Source organism: Solanum stenotomum, chromosome 2, assembly GCF_019186545.1.
Source record: "Solanum stenotomum isolate F172 chromosome 2, ASM1918654v1, whole genome shotgun sequence".
In the NCBI taxonomy this organism is placed as follows: Eukaryota; Viridiplantae; Streptophyta; class Magnoliopsida; order Solanales; family Solanaceae; genus Solanum; species Solanum stenotomum.
The window spans coordinates 17,112,723-17,125,421 of NC_064283.1; the positions used below are offsets into that span (position 1 = coordinate 17,112,723).

General features: G+C 31.4%; 1 pseudogene; it reads right to left on the bottom strand.

The window, feature by feature from the left end:
* Positions 1-5,917: 5,917 nt before the first annotated feature.
* LOC125855758 (F-box protein PP2-B11-like) lies at positions 5,918-12,222 on the bottom strand (annotated as a pseudogene).
* Between the last annotated feature and the right edge of the window lie 477 nt (positions 12,223-12,699).

Here is a 12,699-nt window from a genome sequence, read left to right on the forward strand (position 1 = left end):
GGCATTCGTTCTTGTGTTTAGTTGAGATTAAGGAGTTCCTTGAGGTTATAATGTTGTTTCCTTGAGTTGTTTGAGTTAGAATCTTGTGTGCATATCCTGGGTATCTGAATCTAAAAAGAATTTGAGAAATATAATCGAGTTTAGGCGAATTGGGGCTGGAAAATGAAAAAGGAAAATAGTCGAGCAGGTTTTGGCACACAAGTCCGCATCACGGACTTGCCCCCCCGGTGAAAAAAATCAGCTCCGCGTCGCGGTAGGGACACGGACTCCTCTGTCTCAAAATTATATTTTGCGATCAAATATTTAAATGCATCTCCGTGTCGCAAACTTGTTTCCAAACAGTGATTTCGTGATCTTTTCTCATGATTAACTATCTAAAAACACTCCTAAACATCATGAGATCTTTCCTATCACAAATCACAATCCTTGAATCCATAATTCAATTCAAGGAAAGTTAAGATTCAAGTCAACAGAAGTTCATAAAGTCTTCCAAAAGTCTTTTATAAATGTTTTAACTTTGTTTTAAGACTTGAGTTTTGAGTTGAGTAAAGAGTAAAGTTTGAAGTTCATTTCTTCAAAAGAGTATATCGGGACTATGTATTCCCAAAGAGTAAACTGTTTTCTCATTTAAAGAAAAAAGGAAACCTTGATTTTCAAAAGAGCCTTTGAGCTAGTTTTCATTTAAATAGTAAATGTTTTCACATTTAAAGAAGAAAGGAAACCTTTATTTCGAAAAGAGCCTTTGAGCTAGTTTTCAGTTAAAGCTTATAAGTTTCACATTTGAGCAAGAAGGGAACATCGATTCCAAGAGAGCTTTTAAGCTAAGTTTTGAGTAATTATCTCAAACCAAAGAAAGAACTTATGTTTTTAAACATATGAGCTAAGTATTTTGGGAGTAGTATTGAGCACTGATATGGGGACGAGTTTGAGTTAAGATAACTTACGTCTCCATAAACCATGTAGCCATCATGGATAGTAAAGGATCATACTTTTTAGATGGTTTCTTAAGTGATTTTTAGCATAGAATAGTGGATCCACTTAGTTAAGCGTTCTATATGACGACAAAGTATAGGAAAGTTCTGGCAACGTGGGCAAGACGTTGTATCACCACTTAGGCTCATAGTGGTGGTTGCCGGTTAGGGAAACTCCCACAAAAACTATATTACTTTATTATATGAGTAAATTTCAGTTTGTTATTGCATTTTCTTTAATTAACTAAGTTGTTTTCTACTGTTTTAAAAGTTTTCTATATATTGCATGTGTTTTATTGCTTTATATTGAGTTAAGTTGTTCATGAGTTGAGTAAAGCCAATATAAGTGTTCCTTTCAGATTCTTTTCATGCCTATGTTATGTTTAGAATTTCAACTCGCATGCTTGTACATTCAATGTACTAATGCCAGTTGGCCTGCATCATTTTATGATGCAGACATATGTAACCAGGGTTAACATCCAGCGCATCGTTGATTCAGTTGAGTAGTCAGAGTCAGTTAGTGATCCTCCTAGCTTTCCGGGGGATCCTTTATATTTCTTTCAGTATTTTAGTTCATTAGGATATCGTGGGTCTTGTCCCGATGTCCATCTCAGTTGTTTAGAGGCTTCATAGGCAGAGTTAGTTGATGTTAGTTCATGAGTCTTTACTTTCCCTTTTCAGTTAAGTTGAGAATTGAGTTGCCACTTTGGCAGTGAATGTTATTTATTACATTCTAAGTTATTTATTGAGCAGTTCAGTTGTTCTTTTAAAGTATATTTATCTTGAGTAAAGTCTTCTGCTGATTAAGTAAGTCAGGCCAAGGGTTCGCTTAGGGCCAGCAGTGGTTCTTAAGTGCCAGCCACGTCCGGGGTGTAGGCTCCGGGCGAAACATATTGTTAATTGTTATATTTAATATTGTTTTGAAATGGGTTTATTCATTTATTGATCTTTTCATTTATGAACTAAAGTTGCAAATATAGTTCTAGATTTAGCTCTCGATGCTAGCTTGCAAAAGTTGCATAGAGTAGAATAAATGATTGATAATTATATTGGATTATGTCTTTACAACCCAACTTGGTAAAGTGTGTTAAGTTAAGGAATTGGGTTGTTTTGTATTGTGAAGCTTGTTGAGGTTCGAATGAACTCACTCGAAGCGTAATAGCTGATTGAAAGATAGCTGTTACATTTAAAACTCATCCTACCCATAGAAATTCAACAACCTAAATATATTGCTAATTACCCATTAAGAAAAATTAGTGTTCGATTACTCACACACTCCTAAGGTCCTCTTTATACTTGTTCAAACTCCGTACTATTTGTTTCTATTAACAATTGGTTACCAAACTCTCTTGATATTGATAATTGAAACCTATAGATTTACATTATGTTACGTGTTATTTCCTTCCATTCAACAAGACATTGGAACGCTTCAATACTTTGTACTTGAATTCTTTACCGTATCACTCCTTGTTGGATCAACCCCAACTCATCATTGGGTTTATTCTTGTTAGCGACCGCCTACACATTGAATTATAGGAGGTGTAGTTGAGCGTTATCAGAGTCCAGACTCTGATACCAATTGATAGAATGTATGGGTCCAAAAACAATCACTGGACTAGGACCATTGACAAAAAATAAATGCAAAAAATCATACAACACAATAAAACAGATACAACAATTTTATGTGGATACCCCTTTCCCAATGGAGGAGAAAACTATGACTTGTACTCACAGGATTTTCAAACCAACTCCATTTAACTACTAAAAGAGCAAAGATTCAAATTACAAATTCTTGTAACCTAGGAATTACAACTCTATAATCCCTCCCCCCTTACTGTAGCAACTCTACTGCCAATTACTACATAGCAATAACAATATTGCCCACTAAACCAACTAGCTCTAATCGATCTAGACATCAAGAACCTAACATAGAAAACTATAGTTAATCTTTGTTGTGTTATAATACGAAAATTGATCTTCTTCCTTTATAGCTTAGGAATAGATCTTACAAGATTAATCATTGAAATACAAACCCTAGCAACAACTAAGAACAACGACAACTCTATTAGGTTTTTCAATTGTTCTTGAGTAATATTCTGTTGAGAGAGACTTTTGCTTTTTCTGTGAAATCTATATTGCAAAAATTTGTTTGTGATATGTGAGTATAGACATATTATAGGATGAACACAAACATACAAAATAATTTTGTTAGCTAAGGGCCCGCCGCACACCAACCACATTAGGTTTTGCAGGCTTTTGGATAAATGTAGTTTTTTTTATACTGAATTCACAATTTCATCAGGAATCAGGTCCAAGTTTGTTCAATCATCAAAATTTTAGACATGTGTTAAAATAACAGAAACATATGCCGACTTTTTTTTTTCTAACTTAGGCACTATTGTTACTAGGGGTGTGCAAAAATCGAACTCACCAATAAATCGAATTGAAAAAATGCTATTGGTTTATTGCTTTTGGGTTACTAGGTTATCTGTTTTTTATGGTTTTATAAAAAAAAAAATTATCATGTTATCGGTTCGATTTTGGTTTTTAATATTGAGTTATTGGGTAAACCGATAACGCAATAAGATTGTATCAATTTACTAATTTACCCATACATAAATATTAAATAATAATATCAATACCTTATTAAGTAGTGCATTTGTACTTTAGTTTTCAATTCACACTTCACTGTGACTTTAAGTTCGAAACTTCACATTATACAAAACATCAAAACCCTAAGTAAGAACCTATTCCTCTTAATTTCTCTTTGTGTTACACTTGTATAGTTCTTTTCATATTAATTATTATTGTTTCTATTTTATGAGAATTTGTAAAGTTATATTATTGTCTTGTCGTGTCAAATTGTTAGAAATGTCTTATATTTATTTATAAGCATTTTCTTATCGGTTAAATTGAAAACATAACAATTAAGGACCAAAACAAATAAACCAAAAATCGATAAAAAAAAATATCTTATTGGTTTGATTATTATTTTAGTGTACTCAAAGATTGAAACTAATAAACTAAATCAATAATACATTAAACCAAGCCGACACAGACCGATGAACACCCCTAATTGTTACAAAACAAATACATCATAAAAATAATCAAATTAAAATGGAATTTACCAGTTTACCTCCATGAAGTAGAATGAGAGAATGACAGACTAAAAAGAGCAATTCTTTTGTCTGATTCTACAACAAATTTGAATTTTTTTGTTAAATTTTTTTATCTTTCTACATTTGCTGAAGTTGTTTTTCAAATTATTTGAAAAATACACCCCTCTGGCAGCCTTTCAAGATAATTCATTGGATCAATGAACTTAGAAAATTCCATATCAAAATTCTTACAAAAGTTTATAATTGAGAAAAAGGACCAATTGTGATTGGAGACTGCTTTAATCAAATAAGGTAACATAATAAATAAATATTTAATGATTTTAATTCAGGGGAGCTATTAAAAATAAAGATTATATATATGAGTCTAAGGGTTAACATCGAGGCATTTTTGAGCCAAAAGATTGACATTAGGGGTATTTGGGGGCCGAAAGGTGGATGAATGATAGTTTTGTACTAATTCAAATAGTTGAGGGGCATTTTAGGCCCTTCTACATTCTATTATTTGTAGATTAACTAATTAAAAGCGTCAAACTTATTTAAACTTCAATCAAGTCTATTGCGACCAATATTATATAAAAATAAAAATTAGAAGTATGAGAAAAATTCTATTCTGGCATACCACATATGTTGTGATTGGAAAATTAAGTCTCCTAGAAAGCGTTGGACCTAAGTAAACGTATAATCAGAATGAATTGTCATCTTAAGTTCTCAAATAACTTTATCGCTTATATAGAATTTTTTTTCTTCCATTATTGTGCCTTACTTTCCACTAGATCTGTAGGTCTCAAGACAACTTCACTGTGATTTTAGGTCTACTTTGTCACCTTGTAACATCTCTATTCACTGTGGTTTCATACAATGTACATTTAAATCATTTATGATTTAACCATGATAAATTAGACAATTTGGTGTAAACATCATATGTGAATAAGATTTTACCAAACTCGTTAAGTATCTGGATGTCAATGTATAACATGACCAAACCATCTCATTTGTTTTACCTTTCTAGGTTTATTTATGTAATAATAAACTAATACAAACAAATTATTAATTTTGAACAAATTTATCTAATACAAACAAATTATTTATTTCAAATTTGAGTAACTCAACAAGCACTAAATCCATAATAAGCTTCAACCCCTTACTCATGCCTCTGCGTGTGATTGTGTTTTAGGCCCATTCCATACCATAAAATATGTTTGACATAGTTTTAAAAAATGTTAGATTGGAATGGAATGCATATTAGTTACCTCCATCAATTAGAGTCACAAAGACTAAATTAAAGTTCCATTTCAGAGGAGCAAGCTCGCGGAGAAACATATCTCAACATAGTATCTTCATAATCATCCAACAATTTTGTTCCAAATAACGCCTAGTTCCGCGGTGGAGTTGAATACCTGTGAAATCGCTGACGAAGTCAGCTACACTTTTTTTCCAACTGATTCACTTTGAATATCATCTGAAATGAAGGATTTATTTTTATCTTTTAAATCATGTCGCTTTTCAATACTTCTTGCTTGAGTTATTGACCATCACCTGACCTCTCACAGGGGAGACACATAAAAAGTTTATTTCATAAATTTGACTAGACAAATCAATTTAAAGCATTATATAGAACAATTACAATGTCAACATGAGCATATTTGATAATACATTCAATACCTTATTAAAAAAAATCTAATTCTTGTTTATCAACCACACATTATCTAACCAAATACAATTCTCTCTCGATACGTTCCTCGGGAAATACAATATAAGAAATATTCAAAGGCAAATGAGTCTAAATAAAACCAAAATGAAAGGCATAGAGGAGGATCCTTTTCTTCTTCATTCTACACGAAACTCAATTCCTTGTACAATGAGGCCGTGTTTCCAATTTTGCCTTATTTGCATCAATTGGGCTTCAACATCTCCATCTTCTCCCGTATCATTGAAAAAGTTACCCATTTTCAATTCCATCCACCCATCACTTCTAATCAAAGGTAGCCTTGCTCTAGAGCCTTGACCAGAAAAATGAACAACTTTAGCTCGTTTCTTTACTTCATGGTCACTCTCTGTATCAGCAAATCTAACAACTGCCTTAACATTTATAAGGCCATAAAATCCATCTTCCAGTTTGAACACTAGATAAGCGCAATAGCTGGTTCTTTTTGACAACATTTGAGTTCCAATTTTTCCTCGGATATCAAGCCAACTGATTCTCTTAAGTTTAGCCACTTCAGAGAATCTACAAAAAAAAATTACATTCCCTTAGTAATAGTATTTAATAAAGTAATTTTTTCAAAATTTAGAGTACATGGAAAGGAACAGGAAGAGCATAAAACCTGGCATCCGGGTGAGACAACCATTCCCAATACGCTGGTGTACCACCCCACATAATTCCAAGTTTTCGTGCTGCTACCATAATACATTTAACCCCCCCGTCTTCTTATCCAGCGAAAGACTCTATTTCACAGACCAAATCACATATACAAAATATTAGGATTTGAAAAAAAAAAAAAGGGTTGTAAAGGGCACTAGACCACTCCAATCAGGATCACAACGAGCCAACCATGCTCACTTGACATGACTAGCTACCTCAAAGGTTGCCAAGATTCAGTGCACGTAACAACTAAAATAACACACCCACAACAAAAATAAAAACCTTGGAAAGATCTAACACACATTGGATCCCACATTCATCACTAAATAAGATCGTGGTCCTTCTCATATCTAGTGGATGAAATTATAATTTTCACTAAGAGTCTGTTTGGAAAGTCATCCAATAATTGGAACTGGTGTAATTACTAGGGTAGTAATTACCAATCTAGTAATTACACAACTTAGGGGTTGTTTGGTTGATAACAAGTTATCTCAGGATTAATTATCCTGGTAATAGTTATCATGGGATAACTTATCCCACCGTGTATTTGGAATAACTTATATCTTCACTATGGTATAAATGGTGGGATAAGTTATCCCAAACATTTTTACCAAACAAGACACCAAAATTTAATCCCATGACTACTTTTTTTTTATCCCAGGACTATTTATTTCTATCCCTCACACCAAACGACCCCTTAGTAATTATGTTGACTTGTTTGTTTGACACTATTTAATTACAAATGTCATGTTTGGTTACACAAGTGTAATCATAAGGATATATTAAATTTTAAAAATAAAAGTTAATTATCTAAAAAATCTATATTTAACATAAAGGCCTTTATAAACAATATAAAATTAAATATTTAAGATATATATTGACTTTAAAAAATATATTAATCAACAAACATATGTCTTCACTAATATGATGAAAAAATATAATTTTTTTAAAAAATTAGTACATTTTAATTAATAATAAAAACTAAAAATATAAGATTTGTATGAACATCATAAAATACATGTTTGACAAAAAAGATTAAGATTATAAATATAATGTCATAAACTATGAGAATATTTGACAAAAAGATAATATATCAAGTCTAACAAAAATTAAATGACTTGCAATGTGAAATATCAAGTCAATACTACTAAAATAATTGAAACTGAAAATATAAGACAAGTCTAAATTCAAAATATATTTTTTTTAATATTATACTTTTATGTCGAATTTTAACATAACGTACATAAATATGATTTGAAGAATAGAAAAAACGTAAATCTATAACCTTATTCAAGAATAAATTCTACTTTAATTTAAAAACTAGAATACTAACAAAATTATGCTAATGAAAAAAATAAACATAGAATAAATAAATAAAATAAATAATATGATAAATCACTTGAAATGGCAAGAAGTAAATGTTTAAAATGAGAAGGAAATAAAATATAAATAATATAGAAGTAAAAAAATTAGAACAAAAAAATATGATTTGAAGAATAGAAGGAAATATGATTTGAAGAATAGAAAAATGTAAATCTATAACCTTATTCAAGAATAAATTCTACGTTAATTTAAAAACTAGAATACTAACAAAATTATGCTAATGAAAAAAATAAACATAGAATAAAAAAATAAAAAAATTATACGATAAATCACATGAAATTACAAGAAGTAAATGTTTAGAATGAGAAGGAAAGAAAATATAAATAATATAGAAGTAAAAAAAAAAACTAGAATAAAATACAAAGAATTTTAAATAATAGAATTAAAAATAAACTAAAACTAAAAATAAAAATAATAAATAATAAATTAAAAAGTAATAAATTTGTAATTACATCATGTAATTACTAGCAATTCACAGCCTCACCATGAGAATTGGAGGGTATATGTTACACTCACACTTTAAGTTTAAGACGAGAAACAAGCCAAATAGGCAGCCCCATCAGCTATTTGACTCCCTTAGGGGCAATCTCGTCTTTTCCTTTTTTGTTTAACCCCAAACGATTAAAAAAAGATCAACTTTCACATATAGCAAACATAAAAATCATATTTGTATGTTATAGCNCACTGTGTAATTACAAATGTCATGTTTGGTTACACAAGTGTAATCATAAGGATATATTAAGTTTTAAAAATAAAAGTTAATTATCTAAAAAATCTATATTTAACAATAAGGCTTTTATAAACATATAAAATTAAGTATTTAAGATATATATTGACTTTTAAAAATATATTAATCAACAAACATATGTCTTCACTAATATGATGAAAAAATATAATTTTTTTAAAAAAATTAGTACATTTTAATTAATAATAAAAACTAAAAATATAAGATTTGTACATCATAAAATACATGTTTGACAAAAATAGATTAACATTATAAATATAATGTCAAAAACTATGAGAATATTTGACAAAAAAATAATATATCAAGTATTACTAAAAAATAAATGACGTGCAATATAAAATATCAAGTCAATACTACTAAAATAAATGAAACTAAAAAGGTAACACAAGTCTAAATTCAAAATAAAAAAAAATTATAATACTTTTATGTCAAATTTTAACATAACATACATACATATGATTTGAAGAATAGAAAAACGTAAATCTATAACCTTATTCAAGAATAAATTCTACTTTGATTTAAAAACAAGAATACTAACAAAATTATGCTAATGAAAAAAATAGACATAGAATAAATAAAATAAACAATATGATAAATCACATGAAATCACAAGAAGTAAATGTTTAGAATGAGAAGGAAATAAAATATAAATAATATAGAAATTAAAAAAAAACTAGAATATAAAAATAAAAAAGAATTTTAAATAATAGAACTAAAAATAAATTAAAAATAAAAATAAAAATAATAAATTTGTAATTACATCATGTAATTATTAGCAATTCACAATCCCACCATGAGAATTGGAGGGTATATGTTACACCCACGCTTTAAGTTTAAGACGAGAAACAAGCCAAATAGACAGCCCCATCGGCTATTTGACTCCCTTAGGGGAAATCTCGTCTTTTCGTTTTATTGTTGAACCCCAAACGATTAAAAAAACACCCTTCCTTTCAATCTAGTCGTATGTAGAACTACATCTCTTATCTATTTCTTCAAGTTTTATTACCCTCTAATTTGAATTACTCTCAATAGGTCTAGGATTGAAGGAAATTTTCTGCCTTTATCAATTAATAGCATTCTTTTTCACAAGTTGCTAGAAATCTGGAAACGACTCTCTAGTTCATGAATATCTGATAAGTGTTGTGAATTACATAATTCTGTGAATTTCTGCCAGATTTTTGACTGCTGTACAACATGAAATTTATGAAATCTATAAAGTTTGTAAGTCATCTGTTAAAAACAGTTGGAATTTGGCAGCAACTAAACACTTATTCTATTGGAATTTTCATCGATCTGGGAACTAGTTAGAGGACATATTGTTTTGCTTATGGTCTTTGCGATTAGTTTTCTGCTTTATATCTTGTGAACTATAGTGTTTGAATCTAAATTATTTGCCAAGGAATCACGCTGAAAACTCCAACTACTTGATATGAATGGCGAACCTTGCTAAAACCATCTCAATTTGCTTTTTAGTGTCACAAAGTGTTAATGTAGCTGGGACATGAGATGTTGAAGTAGTGTATGAAGATTCTACTATTCTGATTCTCCAAAAATGCTAACTAACTATATTAGATCATGCATTATGAGTGTAGCATGGTTGAATCTTTGATATGAGCCCTAAAGTGGCAAAACTATGACATGAGCCTAATAAGGCTAAAGCACGAACATGAACCAATAAGACTAAATTATTTTTAGGTAAATGATCAGTAAAATAATTATCTTTCAGTATGAGGTTAAGGGAGTTATCTGGTTGACCGAGAAGGCATAAGTCTAAATGACCAATTCCCGAAACTACGTTTGCCAACATAGGATAGAGATCCTTCCGCAAGACGGATAACTCTTGTTTTTATTCATGTGTCCCAAAAAGAGATAATTATGGATCCTTGCTAGCAAATCATGTCATGTCATGTCCTATGCCCATCAAGGTATAGGATGGCTTAGCTGAGTGGGCAGAGATCAGATTATATGCGCTCACATGGTGGTTTATATCGATTCACCACTTGCTCCCATAAATAACTACTAAGTTTAACTCACTTTACGTTGACAAATACAACTTCAACTTCTGTTATTGTATTTTATTGCTTTATTGGTTCCTTTTTTTAATTTTGCATACCAATACATTCCATGTATTGATCGTCTTTGGCGCTACATTGTTTTATGAAGTAGGTTCAGGATCTCAAGTTCGTGACCAGGCACATCACTAGGATCCCTCTCTTCTGCTATTGGTGAGCCTCCTTCCCACCAGGGAAAATTTAGACGTATTAGTTTTTTTTATGTTTATTTTAGTATTAAGGGTATACCGGGGCCTTGTCCTGTCATATTTCTATCATTTAGTAAAGGCTTCACAAATTTTGTCAGATGTCAAAAAATTAATATTGTTTTCCAGAATATGGGTTAATAACTTTCAGTTTAATACATTTGTGTAGTCTAAATGTATTGTGATGAAGACTTTCCTCTTTTAAGGGGTCGGGTTATCTTCATATTGTCTTCCACTTTGTTCAGTTTTATGCTTATGTGACATGCCAGAACGTTCACTCGTACTAGCAATAGTGTCGGGTGTGTGCCACATCCAAGGTTTCGGCTTGGAGCATGACAAAATTGGTATCAGAGTACATAGTTCAAGTGTCCTAGGGAGTGTGAAGTCGTGTATGGTAGAGTGTAATTTCTCGCAATATGAAATAACTAGGAAGAAACTAATAATTGGAAATAGTCATTTTTGGAAAGAATGAAAATCTGGAAATTTGTTTAAGTTAGGAAAAGTTGAGTTTTGGTCAACTTCAAATGGCCATAACTCCTAGCTCAGGATGATTTAGGTGTACTTCCAGCTATGGTTGGAAATCTCTTGGAATGATCTTTCCAACGCCGCCGAGTTTACGTAATTCCAAGTTCGTATGAGTAAGTTATTCCCTTTGGAAGTTGGGCTTTGGATTAAGGAAAGTCTAATCCGGATTTTGGAAGGGTAATTTAGTCTTTTCCTTCCCTAATTATTCTAATTCGTTTTTAGGAGTTTAATTGGGGTAAATTCAGATTTTATTCAGTTTAGAAAAGTGAATTTTACGCTAGGGCTTGGAGAAGAGGAGAAAAGAGGAGAAAGGAGAAGAACGTTCAAGATTCGTCGATTTCGTCAAGGTAAGCTTGTGGATTTCGTCGGGGGTGATCCCTACAAGGTATGTGAGATCACATAGCGTTGGGTTAGTTCGCCCACGCGCCAACCATGATTTAATTCAGTGGATTTAAGTCTTTGAAATTTTAGAAATTGAGTTTATGATGAACATTGTTGAAAGTTTCGTTGAATTCTTGTGGGTTGTGTTGTTGAAGTTTCTTGATGATTTGATTCATGTTTCCGGGTGAAATTTTGGGTTGAATCTATTGTATATTGAGGGTATTAATGATTCTAAGTGTTTAGGGAAAGAACCAAGTGAAATTAGTGGGTTTAGAGTAGAAAAACGAAGAAAAAAGTTCAGAGTTTTCTGGGGAGGGGGAGGGGGCTGGGGCGCCGCGCCTCCTCGAGTGCAACAAAAGTTCCTCTGAACTTTGGGCTTTGGAGCGCCGCACCAGCCAAAGCGCCACAGAAAGCTCTCTAAACTTTGAGGGCTGGCGCCCCGCGCCTTTCAGAGCGCTAGGGACGCCAGTTCTCCCCATTTCTTCCCCACCTTTTCGTACTTGTTCCTTAGCAATATACCTATGTTTTCTAGTTGATTCCAACACTCTAAGGTACATCTAAACATCATGAAATCATCCATAAACATGAGATCATGAACCTTGAATCCATCATCTAATTCAAGGAAAGTTAGGATCAAAGTCAAGAGAAGCAAAGAGTTAAGTCTAGAAGTTAAAAAGCAAGTCAATGCAAAGTTTGTAAAATTGTCAAAAGTCTTTAACGAATATTTTAACTTTGTTTTAAGACTTAAGTTTCAAGTTAAGCAAAGAGTAAAGAGTTGAGTTTAATTCTCAAAAATCTATAAGGGAACTAAGTATTCCCAAAGAGTTTATAAATGTTTTCACATTTGAGCAAGAAAAGGGAACATCGATTCCAAGAGAGCTTTTAAGCTAAGTTTTGAGTAACTATCTCAAACCAAAGAAAGAAGTTTGTTTTACATATGAGCTAAGTATATTTTG